A 21,371-nucleotide genomic window follows, 5' to 3' on the forward strand; every position below is an offset into this window, starting at 1 on the left:
GCCTGCCCCGGGGCGAGGAGAGAGAAGAGGCAGCTCTGCTCCAAACACCCGGGAGCTCATGAAAGGGAACCTTTTTCCTTCTATTTTTTAAAATCCCCTTATTTCTCAGTTCAGTGGTGGCATTTATTGGCCCAAGACTCAGTGAAGATTCAGTCTAGTTGTGGGGGAAGGGGAAAAAAAAAAAAAAGAAGTCCTTTCTCCCATTTTACTGAAAAGTGAATCATTTATCAAATTATCCTGTGCAATCGCTGCCGCTGTAAAACTAAAAAATGTCTCGGACTAGTGGTGTGATTACTTCAGTAAGCGGAAACGAGATTCTTCACAAGTTTCGACCTTCCCCTCTTTTGCTACCTCTTGTGGAGGCTGTTCATCGACCCAGTCTGAAAACAATCAAAACATGAAAGAATTAAATAGAAAATGTGTGGCTAAACATTCAACTAAAACACCTCAGGTTATATCCTGGGTTCAAACTTCAGTCTCTTAGTCCACTTCTTCACACTTTATTCATTTCATGCATGTGATCTTCAGTCACCCAGTACAATCTGCAAAAACAATCAACCAAACAGACTAAATTGCTTTTAGGAGAGATTATTCCATGTGAAATTTACCATTTGTACCAAAATTATTTGAATATGCAACCTCTGACAGGATAAAATAGTGCCATAATAACCTTTAAATTGAAACTTTAAAGTTCTTACTTTGTTGTGGCACACAGTATACATGATGAAAATGTAGATTTTCATAAAAACCAAACACTTAGTACAGAAAATTACTCCTAGTTCAAGATAATTAGAATAAAACCTTTTGGTGCAAAAAACAGTGAACTGTCCAAAAACACTTCTTCCATAGCTGTTGTGTTATGCATTTTTTTTTTTTTTTACAATCTCATCTTGACCGCATGGCTTTTAGGCTAATGCTAGTTTACTGTCTTTCATGCCATCACCACTGAATATGTAACCTCAGGTCTCAGCGTTGAGTCTGCTACTCTTAAGGAATGTGTTTAAAAAAAAAAAAAAACAATTATCTTTGAAAGGTTTAGAATTTGCTTGATGGTTTTGCCGGATTGGAGCCTCTTGCGGGCTTAACTTTTTCCACAAGCCTGATATTTGGCACCCCTGTGATAGCGAGAAATCAGGGGCCACTCAAAACACAGATTATTGGTTTGTCATTTCTGTATTTGAACTCAAATTCTTATCTTTTTTATGAATAAAATTTCATTCACTTATGAAATATGGTATAAGTATTAACAATGACGAGTACATGGACACTCGAATGGATAAACCACAAAGTTGGATTGCTGTTCCGGGTGACCCTGAACTATAAAGCTACCGAGTTTTGAGATCGCCGTCGCGTAAATGTCAGTCATGTTAGAAAATTCGGATTTTCGTCAACTATAACATGTCCACTTAAAGGCTTGTTGTAATAATGCAATGATCCTATATTTTTGGCACTTGGATGACTTGTTAAATACATTTACTGATCAGCTTGAAGGATTTAGTGCGATTTTCTTTTTTTTTAAATTAAATATGACAAAAATACAACATAACTCTTCATTTCAATGCAATAGATTTAGTAGTATGGTCTTCACAATGTCATGTCAAGTTTGATTGAATTTAAAGCATTAAAAAAAGTATTTTCCATCTTTGAAACCACACTCACAGTTCCTCCCAGAACTGCAGCATCGCCTCCACCTGTAATTACCTTCAGGGAGTCAAACAAAGACTTTTTAAGGATTTCATGTAAAGTTGGGTTCAAAGCCGACACAAATCCTCCCAATCGCGCCGAATCAGTTGTGATTTGTGAATGAGCTGAGTGCAGCACTTCATTATAACTCCCCCAGTATAATTAGAGCGAGTTAATTAAAAGAAAGAGTAACTAAAGGGCTTTGTAATGAGCTTTTTATCAGGCCCTGCTGTGGTAGGTTTCCTCAGTGTTTGGAGCCTCCATGGCTGTCAGAGCACCCCACACACACACACACACACACACACACACACACCCCCTTCTTTGACTCAGCCTGGGGATTTGTTGCTCGCTGTGTTGTTTGTCAAGTGGAAGTGGCTCCTCAGGTTGTAATGTTCCTGTCACTGATAGGTGGAGACCAGCACTGTTAGAGGTTAGCTGTGTTTGGTTGATCCTCCTCCCGCTTTAGTGTAATAATCCGTCAAAGAGCATCTCCTCTCGTAATTACCTGCTTCCCCTCCCTTTCTCTCTCACTGTCTTTGCTCTCCAGACTTCAAACAGGGGATTTTTCTCTTTGCATACAATATTTATATCCTTTATGTCAGTGGCTGGAAGGCATGAAACATTCATGGCACCTTTTCACACCTTAATTTCATGTGATATTCCTTTTGTTTTGTTTAGACGAGATCTTGAACACGGCCGCATCCTCTGGAGGGTATCGATTCATTTTGTTGCTTCAGAATATTCCAATTTGAGACAGTAAAAGTGAGGCAGCTGCTTCGCCGCCTCAGACATGTGACTGCATCACCTGGCGGGATCACAATCGTGTTTGTTAGGCTGACAGTTTTGTACCAGTCTCCTGTTGATTTCTTTTTACGTTTTGTCACATTTCCGAGACATGTTCGGGAGCAGCATCTAATAGGGCCGGGCAGCTTCACTGTATACAGCAGCGCCTCACAACTGGTGTTCTGCGGCACATTAATGACACAAGGCAAAGTGAGGGGAGCCCATTTTAGTCTGTATTCGACAGTGATAACACTGCATGTTAATGAAAAAACAAAGCAGATTAGTAGGGAGCGTTTATTTGATAGGCCTTCTGTCCCATTTTCTGAGCCTGTTAGAATTGACAGTGTTTCCAAACTCTGTACTTTTCTGATTCAGTCAGAAATTAGAAGTGCAAAAGCTGGATTTACGTTAGCACTTTGGCTCTTCTGTTTTCTTCATCCAGAAGCTCAATGGATGTTTGGTTTCCTGAATAGAAATTAAAGTAGATTAAACCTGATTTCTGCTCGGTAACATAATAAAAATGTTCATACGGAAGTTATGGGAATGTCGGATAAGCTTCTCCTTGAGGACACCGGAGGGTCAGGGCAATGCCTTTTCCCAGCATAGTCAATTAGACCAAATCCTGATTAAAACAAGTACATGACCACTGATCTACTAAAGCTTTGTGTGTCTAAAAATGGATGCAAGTCCTATATTGTGTGTGCACATGGAAGCATAGAAGTCCATTTATAGTCCATTTACATGGTAATGTCACGACAAAGACATAGTTAACATTCCAGGCCACGACTTGGCCTTGGTTTTTGTGATGAAACCAAGCACACATGCACGCAGAGAACAATAACGCGATAAACATTAACAGTGCGGACAGATGACAAAGTTGGATTGGCCCAGGAGAATACGGACTGGGAGTCAAGACACTCTGGATGCTGTCATTGTTGTGGTTGTCCATCGACTCACGCATGTGCAGAAGAACTATTTACTATGGATGTGGTGTGCAGTCGCAGCATTTTCACCTTCCACAAGGTGCTGGAACCCGATCGTTTCCAGAAAGTGTTATTTTTGCCCTTTGACTGAGTCGTTTCAGTGTCTCCGAGCAGTGTCGACCTGTAGACATGGTCATGTAGACATGGACTTAGTATGTTTACCTTCATGAAGATGGAAAATATTATGGGAATGTGTGTTTCATCCAACGTCCAATTCCTGAGTTCTCTGCTTGAAGGGACAGTCATGGAAAACCTGGAGTACCTGGAGAAGACCAAGGCACTCACAGGTAGAATGAGCAAACTGCACACATAAAGGTCCCGAAGCTTTGACCCAAACTGGGCAACTTTTCACGCACAGCTCCGCCCTCTATTATGTTGTCAAATCTCAATAATCGGGCACGTCGACGCTCCCTGCACTCCTCGCTGTTGCTATTATTTGCACAGCATCCAGATTGGGAGCAGATAGTCCCTCATCTGTGAAACAAACACGACTGTCTGCAAAGTTGGGGCCCAGGAAACGCGCCACCGTAAACACGTCGGCACAGCAAAGATCCAAAGTTGTGTCTCCGCTCCCCCATGAGGCTTCTCACTTCCAATCCTAAAGTCTTCTAAAGCGAGCCGCGTCGCCCTCCAAACTTGTCAGCGCTAATGAAGTCAGTCTGCAGGGTTGTCTTCCGCTCTGTGATGGGGTGAACACGGTTCTCTAACTGGTTGACTCACCCCCCCCATGCCCTCCCCCCTCGGGGTCCCTGGGGGAATCACAGGGAGGGGAGAGAGGAGGGGGAAACGCAGTGACCCGAGACCGGGTGTGGGGCGGTGTGGGTGAGGTTAGAGGAGGAGGAGGAAGGGGGGGGGGGGCTACACGTCCATCATTAGAGTCACTATTTGTTCGCGGCTTTGAGGGCACCGAAGTGGAACTAATACTGAACAGCAGAGCGGACATGGAGAGGGAGGGCCACTTTTTACTGCTACATTAATTAAGCTCATTCTCAACATGCTCCCCACCCCCCTTGTTCTGCTGTAATTACGCGGAGGGGCTGCTTTGTGTGTACGCTTGGTTTAACCTTTTCTGATGTTTAGCACTACATCTCTCACTTTCAGAGGGGTGACAGCCAGCGGACATTTCAGCACATTTTAGCACAAACGCTGCACTTTTGTAAACTTTTAACCAGAATATTTCGAATTAAACATCAACAAAACAATGAATTGTCCCCTATTCAATAAAATGTTGTTATTCACTTTTAAGACTTTAGAAGGGATAATAAAATGCTACTTGCGGTAAAAATTGCACTGTAGATTCTGTGACTGGTTCCAGTGTGAAAGGTTTTAATTTGTGGTGGCAACTGCTTGTTACAGATCCTAATACCACCTGGCCGGTTTTTACGTGACGTCATCCGTCGGCAACGTCATCCGAGCACAAGCTATGTCAGCGGTTTGGAGATTCGTTAACGTAACGAGAATGACAGACGAGAATGAGTTAGACAGACTGTAAATTATGTTCTGCACCCAAAAGGCAATAAAGGTTTTGCGTTTTTCACTTGAAAATCACAGTAATCACAGAAAGTCAAACCACCAAGAGAAAGTCCTGCTTGCACTGGCAGAAAATACAAACAAGGAGCCGTCCTGCTATTGACTGACCGTTTCAAACCTCCGTTTCACCTCTCAGTCGATTCTATTGATATAATTCTATGTATTTATCAGACTTTGAGGAGCTCACTGTACCCCTGTCTTCACACAAACACTAAGCTCAAAGTGTTGGTGAACTGTCCCTTTAGTGACAATCAATTATAGATAAAAATAACCATGCCAAACAAAGGAAGATATTTCCTATGTTTTGGCTCTGGTCGTGCACCTTGCTCTCGTACAACAGGATCATGTATTTCATTTTGAACATGCCTTTTCTAGCTTTATTTTTTTTGGTCTTGACATAAATAGAAATAAGTCTGAACTGCTGGCAATCAGTGGGAAAATGCTGCCAGTGATGGAGCGACAGATTGGATTTTGCTTCATTTTAAAGGAAGATGAAAAAGATGAAATGACATTAAGTTGGTCTGTTTAACAGCCAGAAATAGATCCTCAGTTTTATGGAGTTTAACTGGTGGTGTGTTATCGTGTTCAAATAATTTACAGTCATGAGAGAAATTACATCCTTTGACAGTTGAGTTAATTTTACTGCTTTAAAATAAATGCAAGGAAGTTCTAAATCTGGACTTATAGCAGCGTTTATGTAAAGGATAAGAGCACGTCTCAGTTTAATGAGATCTGTGTGAAGTGACTTTGAGTGTGATTGATGGACAGTTATTTCTTTATTGCCTTTATTCAACATTGAATTGTCTGTGGGTTTTTTTTTTTTTTTTAATTTTCCGATGACAGCGGTAAGTGAACAAAAAGCACTCCGGGCTCTGCACGAACGTGTTTTTTCAGCAGATCTTAGGTGAAATAAGCTGTTCAAGCGAGGCCTGCAAGACATCATGTAGCGTTCGCCAACTCCAGCGGATGACGGATGTCTGTCTCCATCAGCGCTCAGAACCTGCCAAGTGACAGCTCTCTGTTACCGTGACAAGTCTGGTTCCAGCGGAGACAGATTGCCTTCAGGTGGCTCCATTTTCAAAAAAAAAAAAATAAATAAAATCCAACCGAGGATATGGAGCGCTTAACTCCCGTTTGATGGCTGAAGGGCTCTCAGCGCCTTTTAGTTTTTCAGATTTCAGCAGGAAAGAGAAAGCGGAGAGGGAGCGAGGAAGGAGTGGGGGGGGGGGGGGGGGGGGGGGGGGGGGGAATCGCTCATTTGAGAGTTTGCTTTAATATCTGTCTTTCCGAGATCAGAGGGTGTCATATCCACACACCTCACATTTCAGAGCATCTATCACAGGCCATGTAAAATTCCTTTAAAAGTGCATTATGCAATATAATAGCAGGTTGGGGTGACATTTAGCTGCCAAAGGGGAGGAAGGCTAGTTACAGGCCGATTGCCTTTTACAAAAAGGATTTCATCACACGGGGTATCTGGGTGAATTTCTTCACTTTGTCATGCGATTGCAGCTGATGACAGAAATTAGAGGTGACATTTCTGCCCCCCCCCCCCCCCCCTCCCCAGACACATGTTTTTTTCAACATGCAAATGAGTCCATCACAAAGTTAAAAGGTGTAATATTTTCACTTTACAAAAATAATAATAATAATAATAATAAAAAAAAAAGAATCAACAAAATGTAAAAAAAAAAAAAAAATCTGGGGTTACATTTGTGACAGCCCGATGAACAAAAAAAGTCTCGTCACAACTCTCACCCTTTCTTGTAATACCACTTTGTACCACTAGATGAGGTAGTTAATCGATTTGATCGACATAATCTAAGAACTAGAAACTGTTAAGAAGCTCAAGCAGGCAGCTCAAAAATAAGAACGTGACTAAAAATAATACCACAGTAAGTGGTGAGACCACTTTATAAGGAAATATCGTAAGTACATCAAAACAAGGTGATTAAGAATCACAATCTTAACCGATTAAAATTAGGTGATACATTAAAACAAAGTGAATAAGAAACACGTTAATAAATTCAAATCTTTATTAAGATAAAGCTAATGAAATAAGTTTAATAAAAGGCCAGAGCAAGTAACACCGTTTTTAAGGCCTGTTTTAAAAGAAGTGGGCGTGAGAGCAGTCCTCAGGTGTTTCGGAAGTTTGTTCCACAGGTGAGAAACGTAGGAACTCAAAGCTGCTTCACCTTGTTTACTTCTTACTTTTTGGACACTCAAAAGTAAATCTCTTCCTTGAGGACCTCAGGGGTTTCATAATCTACAAGTACAGCTGAGATGTATTTAGGCCCGAGACCATTTAAAACTTTTAAAATATGTCAGATTTGCACCAAGAGCTGAATCTCTTGGCATCTTATAAAGCTATGATTCTAAAAGCTAAACTGAAGGTCAGACTGGACTCATCACTTCCACCCAATGTGCAACAACATCATTACACACATCTTTTCGTCTTGTATCTTTGGAGCTGACATGAAGCAGGTTTATTTTCACTGTTTAAATACCGTCTGAGCAGTTGATCTAGATAATCTTTCATGTGTCTGCCTGGGACCGAGAAATTATTTCAGGGCCTGGTTATGCAGAATTTGTAATGAGTATTTTTGTGTGTGTTTTTTTCTTCTTCTTTAAAAAAAAAAAAGAAAAAAAAAAAGGGAAATACCGGTAATAACTATGTGCAAAACCATTAGAATGAATATTTATGTAGCTCGTTATGAAATATTCATTAAGCTGGTATAAAAAAAGAACAGCGAATGGGGAGAAAAAGAGGGAGAGAATGGTGTTTACTTGTGTGTAAAATGGGGGCGGTGGCAGCGGGGGCCCTCATCACCTATTGCACAGGAGTACTGACAAAACCCCTGGATTGAATACCTGACATCTCTTAACAAAAGCAGCAGCAGAAGCATCTTCCACTTGTTTTCTCTCCCTGCCTCCCTCTCTCTCTCTCGCTCTCTCTCTCTCTCTGTCTCCACCTCTGTCTGAGGCGATTCGAGTCCCTCCGTTCATCCGATCGCCACATCTCCCTCTCTCTCGCTCTCTCTCTCTCTCTCTCTTTCTCTACCTTTCATTCCCTCACTTCCCCTTCGTTCCATCTACCCAAATTAAGAAATTAATGAGGGATAGGTTCTTTACCAACTGCCCCCGCAATGTTTACCACTGATGAAATTATAATGCAGGCCCTGCTGTATTATTTATAAGCCAATTAGGGGAAGTGTTACTTGATTTGATGGGGAGCCGACACACGGAGTACATTTAACTAATGGAGACCAAGAGAGTAAAGGGAAGGAGGGGAGGGAGGACAGCTGAGGCGGACTGTTCCGTACGATGCTCTAGGATTACGTGGCTAATTGCCCTGCTTTATCTGTCTGTCACGGATAGCCATGCATATTTTAGCGTTCCCAAAGACTTTGATTGTTTGCACTCGTGTTGGGGCTGTAACAAGTAGAGCAGAGGCCAGAGTGGAGTGTAGTTAAAAACTGGCAGCAGGGGAGAGGGGGAGAAAGAGGGGCGGGGGAGGAGGGGGTGGGGAGGGGTGTGATGGAGAGGAGAAAGAGGAGGAGGAGGAGGAGGACGAGGACGAGGACGACGACTACACCAAACTCATACACACAGTGACAGGTGGGAGAAGAGTTTTGACAAGGAGCAAAGAGGCGTCGAGGAGGGGGAGATAAAGTAAAAAAAAAAAAAAAAAAAACAAGTTCATTGAGAGGGTGCAATTAGATGGCAGTGTAAGCAGTAATTAATTTCACTTATATTTGCCCGTGGCTAAGAAGCCCCTCACTGACCTCCCTCTGCATCTTGTTTAGGGAGGATTTCGTAATGGGTGCTTCTCTGATTTGCACGGCTCATTTGCACCACTGCTCCAGTGAAACTGCGACACCCCGAAGAGACGAAATGGGACATGAAGTATCTTTCTATCAGGCCCATGAAGCTTCGTGGACTGTGTGAAAGTAAAGCGCCAGTACAGACAGTGAACATTTAGACTTGATTAAAACTTGCCAAAAAGCTGGTCGGTTCTCAAACCTACATTCAGGAAAATGTGATGGAGTTCCAGAGATGCCAAAAATAAAGTCGGTTCATGGAGTTTGAACGTTCTCCTCGTGTGTGTGTGTGTGTGTGTGTGGGTGTGTGGGTGTGTGTGTGTCTGTGTGTGGGGGTTTCCTTTATATCAGCGGCCTTCAATTCCAACGTCCTGCATGTTTTAGCTCTCTCCCAGCTTCAGCACACCTCAATCTAATGTTGAGGTCATCATCAAGCTTGTAAAAAATAAATAAAAAGCCCAATAACGTGTCTCATACAGGCGTGTTGCAGCTGGGGGAGGCCCAGGAATACCCCTGCTCGAGATACTGCAGTTTCCTCCCACAGTCCCAAAACAAGCATGTGAGGTTAATTGGTGACTTTAAATTGTCCCAAGATATGAATGTGATTGTCTCTCCCTGTGATGGACTGGCGGGCTGTCCAGAGCCCTGCAACCCCGGATTAAGCAGCACAGAAGATGGATGGAAAATAAAGCCTAAATCTTTTGATGGAATTCATTTCATTGAAAATGTTTCACTGCTCATCTTGACATTCTGACTAAATATTCAACTGCTCAACATTTGGACATTTCTACTTTATTTGCAAAATCTTGACTTTTTTTCCTCATCAACATTTTGAATTTATAGTTTATATGTGACATTTCAACCTTCTGACATTTCACTTCATCTATATTTTCATTTAACTCGTGACTCTACTGTACTTCACATTGTATAAATTCCCCCCGAATTGCTTTATTGAAGTAAAATTCTTCAATCGACTCCAACTTTTTGCTCAAATAACAAATATATAACAAATAATAGCTGAGATCTTGATTTTTCAATCTTGTTCTAATTTGATGTCGAAAGTTCAACCTCGTTGAATTGTGTTCATTTTATTGTTCTAAATACATAAATTAAAAACTCTTTTTTAATGACCAGTTGTTAAAAAAAGAGTTTACTATATAAAAGTTCAACCTTTTCTATTACATCAGGCTTTGTTTGACCCTTTTTGTTTTTAATCCACTCTATTTTCTTAAAAAATTACAGCCTGATTTTGAAAACTTTGTTGTCAGCCTTTCCAATTCATTTCTTAACATTTTGACTTTGATATTGAAATGAAACCCACAATGTTCCTGATCTGGCTCTGATGTACCACGGTAGGTCATATTCATCATTAGCATTCTGCATTAAACTCCACACCAGGCCTCAAATACATCACAAACAAGGGATTTCATTGACCCCTTCACAGTTTGTCGTATCTGGCAGAGTAATGAATTGACTGTAGTAAATGTATTTGGGTCCTCCAGGGCAGGCCACAGGCCAGGACCCCCTGGCACTGCACTCAGGTTTAAGCAGACTGATCCTGGAGGAAGCTGCTGAAACCCCCGGAGTGGAGCTCCGAGGAGCAACTCTGACTGATGAGCTTTTTGAAAGTTGATCAGACACTTATGCTAAGAAGGGGAAACTAGAGCAAAGGCATCCTTAATTATCTGATGAGGGGGGGGAAGCTTATCTGAACGGTTTCTTTTTCTCTCCTCTTTTATCCTGCCGGATCACATGGCACGTCTTTACATAACAAAAGAGCTACCTGGCCGGCCCGCTTCATTTAAAACTCCATCCCGATCCAGAGACACTCTGCATGTGTGAGTCCAGGTTCTGGTCTGAGGGCGATCCACAATAAGACCCGGCTTCTCGTTACACGGGGCGTCACATCCTGGCATTCTAATCCCCCCCCCCCAAAAAAAAATATTGCGTGATAGAGACTTCAGGCCCGAGCATATTGGAACATTTATGGGTCTTCTCCCCACAATGACTGCGTAATTAATTCACGATTAAAAGTATTAGTACAGGCTTTGTGTGGTGATTTATTTAAAGGCTGGTACTAATGCTGGCTCGGTTTCCTCCTTTAGGAAATGGGTAATGAGATCTGATGCCAGGCCTTTCTTTAGTATCCACGCACACACACATCCGCATAATAGTGTGTCTCCTCGATTAGAAGCCCACACATACACACAGGAGCCCTGTCACCGCCACCGTCACAGTCACCATGTTAACTTATTCATCCCTGTTAAAGCCCATGTAACTGGATAGCCGTTAATTAATATAGCTGTCGGGTAAATGGTTGCCGCCGGACCATCGCCACCATCCATCAGTAACATAATCTCGGGGTTGTTTTCATGCCAGGCCTCGGGCTCAATTAAGATAATGCTATGCAAACGAGGTCTCTCGCCATTAGCCTCATCACTGAGGGGCCGTTAATGGCATAATTGGGGCACTCCAAAGAACAATTACCGCCGCACCTCCTCCTCTGCCTATGAGAGCAGCGATCATCGGCGAGCATGACGGAGGAGTCACGAATCGCGACCGCCAGGCGACGAGTTGTGGCTGCGGATTGACCCGGGAGGTCCAACAGGAGCAGCTGGAGAACACAGACGTGACGACCGCGGCCAAGTGTGCAGGCCTGTGACTCCTCTGATGAGCTGTAATTATCATAAAGTGGTGCAGCTCCAACACATGACAGTGCCTCCGTCGGCACACATGAACGAGAGACAACAACAACAACAAAACAGAAAAAAAATCCAGGGTGAAACGCTTGAGATTCAAACAAAAATCTTCATCACAATTAGTGTGAGATTATATGAAATGTATCTGTGTTATTGACCTACTAATTAACCCATTAAGTGGTGATTTGAGGCAGCGAATCTTTTCGAGGAATGCCGCCAGTGAAAGAAGGAGAAGCATGCCTCAGTTTCAGTGGTGACACTTTTGAACATTGGGTGACAGCAGCGAGTCACTGTCGAGTCACTTTGGCTTTTCAGTTTCAGGTTGTTGTTTTTTTATTGATAGGAGTTTGTGATGTTTCACTTTGTGTTCCAGCTTCCAGTTTTGACATCTGCTGCTACTTTTTCCATTTCTTGAGGGTCTGATTCACTGAAGGTGTGTGTGCGTAAGAGCAGAAGAAACATGTGAATAACACAAAAAAAAAAAACCAGACTTTTATCACATTTGTCTTTATGAAATATAGGCATATTGCACATAAATGCGAAGGTTTTATACTAATAGATTCAGAGAGCTTTCACAAGTATTAGTATCGGTGCATTCCTAAAAAATTAAGTATTTATAATTTAGTAGTACCATGTTGGAGGATTTACATTTCTAGTTATTATATTTGTGATAAATGTTAAATAGGGACAATTTCTCCATGAAAACACGTATAGTTGTAGGTATTGTAATCTATAACCTGGAATACCTGTAGTTGTATTTTAATACTGTACTTTAAAAAAAATCCATACCAATCATTTTTAGAATTTAGACAGACTCTGGCACACCTCTGAATGCTAAACATTGCGTTTCTTTGTCTAATCCTTATTATATGAGTGTTTTTCTACAGCCGAGCTCATGTCTTACAACAATTCAATGTTTAAGGTTTGTACTGGCACTCGTTGTGGCTGCTCTGGTAATGACATGTCATCGCATTGTACTGTTTTGGCTTGGCAGCCTTCAGGGAGTCAGATCTCTAAGTTGGTGGAATCACACGGCAGGGAGGTCAGGGTCAAGTCTCAAGTGCTCATTTAGTCTGACCGGAGTTCGATTTGGCAACTCCGCACGCAAGTTCAAGTTCAAACTGGACACCAAAAGCTTTGTTTAAATCATGTCTCGACAATTCAGCTGAATCCAGATGACTGATGTTGTCGTTTCCAACAAATGCTGCAAATTCGTAAGTTATAGTTCTCTTTTTAGGGTGAAAATCTCAACATCAAAGGCAAAAGCAGTTCAAATGAGAGAAAATTGGTTTAAAATATGTGAGGAGGGGCAGCGTCAGCATCCCGAGACGAGGAAACGGGAGGATGGTGTTGGCAGAAAAGTGAAGGTCAGTGAGGTGGGAGGGCATCTGGTGAGAAGGAGATTTTAGATTTAATGGGCAAACACCCGAATGTAGCTAAAGTCAGAATAACTCACTTTGGTTTAAACAGATTCAGAGATACATCAACTTGTCTGGAAATATTGTATTACTTAAAAAAAAAAAAAAACTTTTCTGCAAAACTGTGAGTGCAAATACATTTAAGTTGGGAAAAATTGACAATAAAGTTACAGTTTGAGTTGTTAAGGTGAGAAAGATTACCGCATGTTGGAAATGGGAAGAACCAGCTATGTAATGTTGTTTGACGAGTCCGTGCCTCGGTGGATTCACTTCTAAAGTTCTCATCTCGAACTTTAATCAATTCATAAATCAATATCTAATCTTTCCTGCCACGGATTTCTTTGTTTATTTCTTCGTCCTGCTGCTTAATCACATCTAATCGTCACATAACTCGTCATTCGGGCAGGCACACGTGCATGGCCACGTACAACATGTATTTCTGAGAGGAAGAAAGTAATAATGACCAAAAAACACTGAGACAAAAAACACTCAACATGTGAAAACCTGGTGAAAGGTGAATCAATTTAAACTGCAGCGAGAAATCTTAAGGTTCCACTTGTTGTTCATTTAAAAAGTAAATCTTACCAGATGCTAGAGCCAAGTGTTTTACTGACGTAGCTATGAACAGATTGTATTGATGATTTTGGATGGAGAGTATTTTCAAGCTTCCAGCAGAGCTCCTCCGTTGAAACCTGAAACATGAAGTACTCTGATCGGTAAAGCATCCAAGGTTCTCTACCAATAGATATATTCTCCTCATCATTTCAAATAAACAGGAAGGCTTATAGTAGTGTTTCGGTACTGGCATCCTTGTATTCTTCCATTGAACTTTTCTCTTTAATTTTGAAAGGGAGAAAGAGATGCGGAAAATCTTTGTTGTTTCTTGCCTAACTCAACTATTTAAGGCAGAAATGTCACAACAATCACAACTGAACAATGTAATAAGTGTTTAAGTTTGCACGGCAACGATTTTCCCGTGAAAAAGCAAACGTTTTGTTCTGTTATTGGTGTCCATTTACTCGACATGGCACTCAGTACCACTTAATAAGGCAACTTTTCAAAAACATTCAGGCTCTATCTCGAGTAGCGGAAGCGCTATTACTGCGCACGCCCACCACCACTGTGGTAAATAGTGTCATGACTCCCAGTTCAGTGTGTGTATGTGTGTGTGTGTCTGTTTGTGTGGTTTCAATACACCTGACAGCATCAACTCAAGGTTCACAATGCGAACTACGTTGTTTTCAATGTTTCCGCCATGTACATGTGAAACTGTTCTGAAATGAACATTTAAAAAACAATTAGTTTTAACTTTCAATTTTGTTGAAGGATTGCAAGTGTGCTTGGTAGATAAGCTGAGTGGTATAGGAAACGAGCACAAAGCCTGAACTAAGTTTGCATTTAAGCGCTTTCCTTGAAGATGATCAATGGTTTCAACGAGTTTTGGTTAAATCACTAAAATAATGTTTGTGGTTTGCGTTGGCTCAATAGGTTTACACTGATTAGTTTGCTGTTTTTTGTTTTTTTTCAGTGAAGTGAACATAGAAAAAGAAGTATAGCGACTCAGAGAGCCATCTAGTGGTTCAAAGTGGTAGGGGGACTGTGGCTAGCTAGTTAACGTGTTAATGATTATCGATAGGTACTTTTTGACTAAAAACACCCCGTAGCGTAATTTAAACTTCATAACTTTTCAACATTGGAAAAAGTATACTATTATTTTTACATTGAAAACAAGCAAATATGTTGATTTTTTAGCTCAATAGTTATTCCAAAGTAAAGATTATGAATAAATGTAACACTGTGCAAACTTTCGTATCGCTCGCAGTGAAACTGCCACCCTCATTTGTAAATTTCCAGGAGATTTTCTGTTCGCTGAGTCACATTCCCACACATTTTCCTTCACAGCACGTTTGTTATTGATTTGCGGGTTTTTCCTCTCTTGAGCAGGAGAGACAAAAGCCACATCTCTGCAAATACTCCGGCCCCGTCCCATCTGTTGTCTGCTCACACCTCCACTTTGCTACATGACACACACACACACACACACTCACACACACACACACACACACACCATAGGCGGGCTTCAGCTCTAGCACCAGCTATAATGATTCCTCTGACACACATTGGGGCACATCATTCCACAGCACAGCACAGCTTTGCAGCTCAAGGCCCCTAAACCTCACTCACACTTCTCACTGGCAGGGATGCTTTCTGTTTGTGTGTGTTTGTGTGTGTGTGTGTGTGTGTGTGTGTGTGTGTGTGTGTGTGTGTGTGTGTGTGTGTGTGTGTGTGTGTGTGTGTGTGTGTGTGTGTGTGCACTGGCAGCCACAGGGGCTGAGCAAGTGAGCGGCTCCTTGGGAATTTTAAGAGTCAAGCCCCCCTAAATCTTCTTGTTTCAACTTTAGAAAATCAATGGGATAAATATCCTGTTTGCCCCTCTTGTCCTTAGCCGCCCACCTCCAGCTCGCTCAGGTTACTGGAGCGGAGAATCTCGCTCTCACCTCAGGCTATGTTTAAAATAATCCCTGGTTTTTGAGCTGCGAATTGCCAAGGATTTCAGGTGCAGGTTTTTTTTTTTTTTTTAAACAAGCGAACAAGAGGGAGATTCATGTTAACATATGCCATCAGAGAGCGCCACCGGCTAAGTCCTCCAATCGACCTGCTCGGTGTGTGATTAGGCTGGTGAAGCTGAGCCCAGCCCAGACACAGATCGAAGAGGGTACACTCTCAATATGGATGTGAGCCGCGCCTGCCGCGACCACATCCAGCTGCTTCTATTGATTTTTCCTGCCCTCAATTATATAATAGAAGCTCTGTTCTGGATTTAAACTGAAATCACATAGTTTGGCGAGCGAGCATGTCCCACAAATCAGGAAAGCATTCAGACTCATATGAAATAGGATTTTTATCGACTGCATTTTGGCGAGCCCCTCTGGAGAGATTTGCGTGCCTACAACGAGCATGTGTGATCCAAAAGTGTAGGTCCGCAGGTTTTCTTTTTTGGTTGTTGTTGTTCCAGGTGATTGGACTAAAGACAAGGAGGCACTGACACAAAACTTTGAGCGTACAGTTCAGCAAGCCACAACTCAAGCTCCCATAAATCTGTATCGAAAAGCCTTTGGATTAGTTCTCCCAGCACACAGTTGACTCTTCTAATTGGAAGACATCCGCTTTTTTTGGGGGGGCCAACTGATCCATCGGCAACTTCGCTGAGATACACTTGTAAATTCTTCATCCTGCCAGGCATGTCCGTATCGACAGGAAAACGCAGGTTAGGAGCAGTGTCACAAGAGAAAACAAAAGTGAACACTTACTCTGCTTGATAGCGGAAGGAAAATTGAGCCCAGTCCAACAGACATTTAAACTTTAGCTCAGTCCAAAAACGGCAAAGATGCTCTGAAAAGTCCAACAAAAATATATAGAAATATAATCAATCTCACAATATAATTAATCTTCTAAGGAATAAGGAGTCTATAAATAGGATACAGGTCACCATTCCATTACTTGGCTTACACCATACAGTATCATTTTATCTCTCTCTCTCACACACACACACACACACACACACACACACACACACACACACACACACACACACACACACACACACACACACACACACACACACACACACACACACACACACACACACACACACACACACAAGCAGCATCTCATAATTAAAGCAGTTGATGACTTTATAATTTTTGGTAATTTTTACTTTTTCTTTGTCGGTTGCCAACAGGTATGTCCTAAATCTAAAACATGAAGAGTGAAATGTTTTGTTTGGAAAGTGGAAGGTAACTCTGTCTGGATCCACAAAGCGGAGTGCTGAGCCCCCTCTGGAACATGTCTGACATTGACAGTGTTTACAGTGGAACATACTTAGAGACAATATTAAAGAAAGAAATCATACTTTATTGATGCCCTTGAGGAAAATTACTTCACTGCATTTCATCAATTATATTCATAGTTAGCCACAATCACATGTACCACAGGAGCAGTAGGATGCCGCGGTGCGTTGAGGGGTCTTGCTTGGAAACCTGCCGGGATTCAAACCTGGGAACCCAAGCTCTAACGGACAGGCCTCCACTGTATGTTTTACATCTGATAATTGGATGTAATGTATCTGTAATACGTTTTGACTGGACATGGCAGAATAAAGTAATGACATTACTTCAAAGAAGCCCATTATGCGGATGTATAAGAGTTTTGTGAGTGTGTTATGGTTCCGTTTGGTTGACTTTTACGAGGCAAAAACCTGCAGAAAACCAAAACATATTAGCTTTTGTATGAGCAGAAGCAATAGTTTCCACTGAAGAGAGCAAAAAAATCTTGTCAAATAGATATTTTTCATCGACAATGTGTGTGTGTGTGTGTGTGTGTGTGTGTGTGTGTGTGTGTGTGTGTGTGTGTGTGTGTGTGTGATAAAATAATACTGTATGGTGTAACTGCAGGGGAAAGATCATTGGAAGCCGTTGTATTACAAAGTGTCATATTAATAAAGTAGCTGAGATTTCCCCTCATACATGGACTCTGAGGAGCGTTCATCACAAATCTCAGGACCGTCAGTGGATTTTATACTCTCGTTTTCGATTTTCGCAAACTTACAACTAGATATCACCAACTCCTACTCACTGCACATTTATCAGATCGCTCTTCAATCACTTAGCATATCTGTCGCCTCTTAGGACCCATCGACAAGGCGTTTTAAATAAAAATGCATTATTTTCGCGCTTTTGTGTTAGAAATGTTTCACATTTACTCGGCAACGTTCTGAAAATGATGTCCGTTTACATAGAAACGCTGGAAACGATGTAGTTTTCATGTTGGGCCACTCCTATGTGCTGTTGGTTTTTATTTTGAAACCACAGACACATGCTACAGAGAACAACACACTGTACTCATGAGCAATGGCGAGTATATAGACATTCGCATGGACAGACGGCCAAAATGAAATGAAAATCAGGACTGGGAGTCACGACACTCTCGAGGCCGCCATTGTTCTTATTGTCCGTCTACTTGTGCATTTGCAGAACAACTATTTACTACAGGCATGGTGTGCAAACACAGCAGCAATGTTTCTGTCATCTACCAGGAGACAGGCCCCGAGCATTTCCAGGAAGTGTCGTTTTCGTCTAGTCACATAGCGATGGAGTCTGAGCGTTTTCGAAAAGCCCCACCTTGGGAGTCATTTTCAAAAAGTTTAGTTTTCAGTGGTTCCAAACAACATTGTCTGTAAATCACATGATGTGCTTATTAAAGGCAAATATCAGGGTGAAGATGAAAGCAGGTGACCACTACACTTGCGCATCTCATTACACAGTATTCCAAAGTCACAAGGTGGGCGCTTCAAAACACAATATAAAAAAAGACTGGACACTATTCAGTACTATTTAAGTGTAATATTTTTGCCCCCTGTGAAACAGATCACTTGCTTTGAGTTGCATCACTTTGACCATTTCACCGGGACTCTTCTCATCGCGGGGTGATATGACTGTCACTGTAGAACAAAGTATTTCATGCCCTATAGACCTGGTAAACTGACCCATCGTGCTGCACTCGTGGAGCACAAACAACGACCTAATTTCAAGCGGCGTGTCTTTTCCTGCAAACGAGAGCACCGTCATTATCACCGAGTGCCATCAGACACCTGGAGGAGGAGGAGGAGGAGGAGGATGATTCTGAAGAGGCGGTGGCTGAGGATGGCCGGGGGTTTGGTTCGGTGGGAGGGATGAGGGTAACCCAAGCCTCAGATGCTAATCTTGCTACGCTTGGGCATTTTGGGGGATAATTGTAGCTCCGGCTGAGCTCAGGTGATGAAGAAGTCGATCCGGTGGAGTTAAGCCCCGTCATACTCGCCAGTTTGCTCTTCTTCCCCCATCACCTGTCCTTCCCCCTCTCTGCTTGGTCTTAATCTTTTTATTCCGATATTTCCCCCTCCTCCTCCTCTCTCCATATGAATATTCTGCAGAATACTAGACAAATCCCACAGTAAGAGGCAGTGGGGAAGGGTCGTGGGCGTAACTTTAGCTGGAGTAATGAGGCCTAATCCCCTGCTGACTGGGGCCTGTTTAAACAGCTCCTGGCTGAGCCACCCAGTAATGGAGTAATTAACCCCGGAGCCCCATTCTTGCCCAGCAGCTCTGGTCCTCCGCATCGAAACGCCCATCCACTCCAATTGCATTCCTGCTCCGTCATCACCCCTGAATGCGACGGCGGAGGAACATTGGAACTGATGGAAAAACATCAAATCGGCGCCGATGTGAAATAAAGCAGGAGATGGGAGTGCACAGTAATGCAATGCAACCCTCCCGCTGACATCGTCGATGTAGCGTCCCTGTCTTTCTGTGAGGGAGCGGCTTCATAGGCGCTCGAGTGAAGTAACAGTAATGGGAACAGTTCAGGGTTCAAGGGTCATTAGAGGCACGGCGGCAGTTACTCGAAGGGAGGCGTTCAGGTGCAAATCATACCTCTGCCTTTCCCTCCACTGATCTGATTTCCAGACAATCATACACGGCAGTTTCTTTGTATTTGCTTTAGGAAGGCTCACGAAAACAATCAGCACAATCAAACAGCATACACTCCACACACCGGCATCCCATCAAGCCGGCAGGAGAAGCCTCGTGTGTGTTCGTGCTCCTGCTGTTGCATCCCTCGCCGGCTCCAGTGTGGAGAGGCGCCGGGGCGTTTGAAGTGAGCAGCCACTGCACATTACACCAGATGAAATGCTATCATGCATGGCCGCTGAATGGTTTGTGTCATTAAGAGAATAAGGCAAACAGGGAGCCGAGCCGCACTCAGGAACCTGCCTTGTTCGCAACACCTTTTTTACCAATGGGTGGGGGGGTGGATGGTAGACAGACAGAGAGAGAGAGAGAGAGAGAGAGAGAGAGAGAGAGAGAGAGAGAGGCAGAGGCAAGATTAAGGGGATGTTCAGAGGCTCTCGTCTGTCAAGACTTCAAAGATGCCATCGACACTCCTTGTTTCTGCCGACGCAGCGACCAAATCGCGCACACTCTGCTGCCTCTGTGGCTGTCAAAGCTCCTCTGACATCCCCTTTATCAGGTGTACAGGCTTTAATCCAGACATGGATAAATAAATCAACACACAGGGGTCCCGCTCTTTTCAGCGCCTCCTGGTGGCAGGGTATCTGCACAGCCAAAAACACATCAAAAAGTCATTAGTTGTCTGCTGGGGCCTACAAAGTAAGGCCAGTTACATGGTACAGAAAGGATAATTAATGCAGTACTGTAATGTCAGGGAAGGAAGTGAGTTAACCAGTAAAGCATTGCATATTTTTTGTCCTTCCTCCTCTCCCGGCACTCACGTCAGATGATTGGGTGCCGATATAGCGAGTGAGAACCCAAATCAGCAGCGGCATCAAGACGCACACTCTCCCGAATTGGGCTCATCTCCTCCTGCACGCCTGTGACGATTTTCAAAGTCTGTCTTACGGTTGCTACAAACACAGAAATATGTTGCTTTCCACCTTTTTTTTTTTTTTTTACCACAAGCACAGATCCATTTTGACACCCAAGTGCAACATCTGGAGCAGACAGATGAGGGGAGAACAGAGGAGTTTGAATTAGAGCTGACACGTCGACATGCAGGCAGACACGCTGAAACATCAGAGTCAGCCCCGCGCAGGCATGTCGGGATGGACACATCAGTCTGTTTGGATACCGGCGAATCTAGAGTGGAGTTTAAAAAAAAAGAGAGAGAGAGAGAGAGAGAGAGAGAGAGAGAGAGAGAGAGAGAGAGAGAGAGAGAGAGAGAGAGAGAGAGAGAGAGAGAGAGAGAGAGAGAGAGAGAGAGAGAGAGAGAGAGAGAGAGAGAGAGAGAGAGAGAGAAAAGCACACAGCTGAACGGGACTGCGGAAGGCAATCTCAGATATTGACAATGAAATAAATACAAGGGAACAAACCAAAAGAAAGGTGCTGTGTGTATCCAATATGACTGCTTTAACTCGCAGAGAACTTCCAGGGAAGGAGGAGAGCATGAGATAAGGGAGGGGAGAAAAAAAAAAAAAACACATGCTGGAAAAAGCAAGAAGTGTTGTACCTGTCTGGGTGTATTTCCGTTGGCTCTTTTCATTTTATTTTAACAGCAAAAGCGAGGCAGACAGAGATCACCACAACAGAAATGCGAATGTCTGAACTGAGACGAGAGATCTGTTGCTCTATTGTTCTGTTTGTTTGTTTTGAAGACCGGTCTGGCAGCGTGAAAAGGCGCATCCCTTTCAGAATACAAAAGATGCCTTAGAGGCAACATAAGTGAAGTTTTATGCTGATGACTGACTGCTTGACAAACATCGGGGGTGAAACTACGACTCTCCTCCGCGAGGAAGAAGGAGCAGAAGAAGAAGAAGAAGAAGAAAAAAATATATATAACAGTGGTACCTGGGTAATGTGTAAAAAGAATAAAGAGAAGAAAAAGGGGGGGTGGGTGAAAATG

The sequence above is a fragment of the Blennius ocellaris genome (assembly GCF_963422515.1).
Source record: "Blennius ocellaris genome assembly, chromosome: 15".
In the NCBI taxonomy this organism is placed as follows: Eukaryota; Metazoa; Chordata; class Actinopteri; order Blenniiformes; family Blenniidae; genus Blennius; species Blennius ocellaris.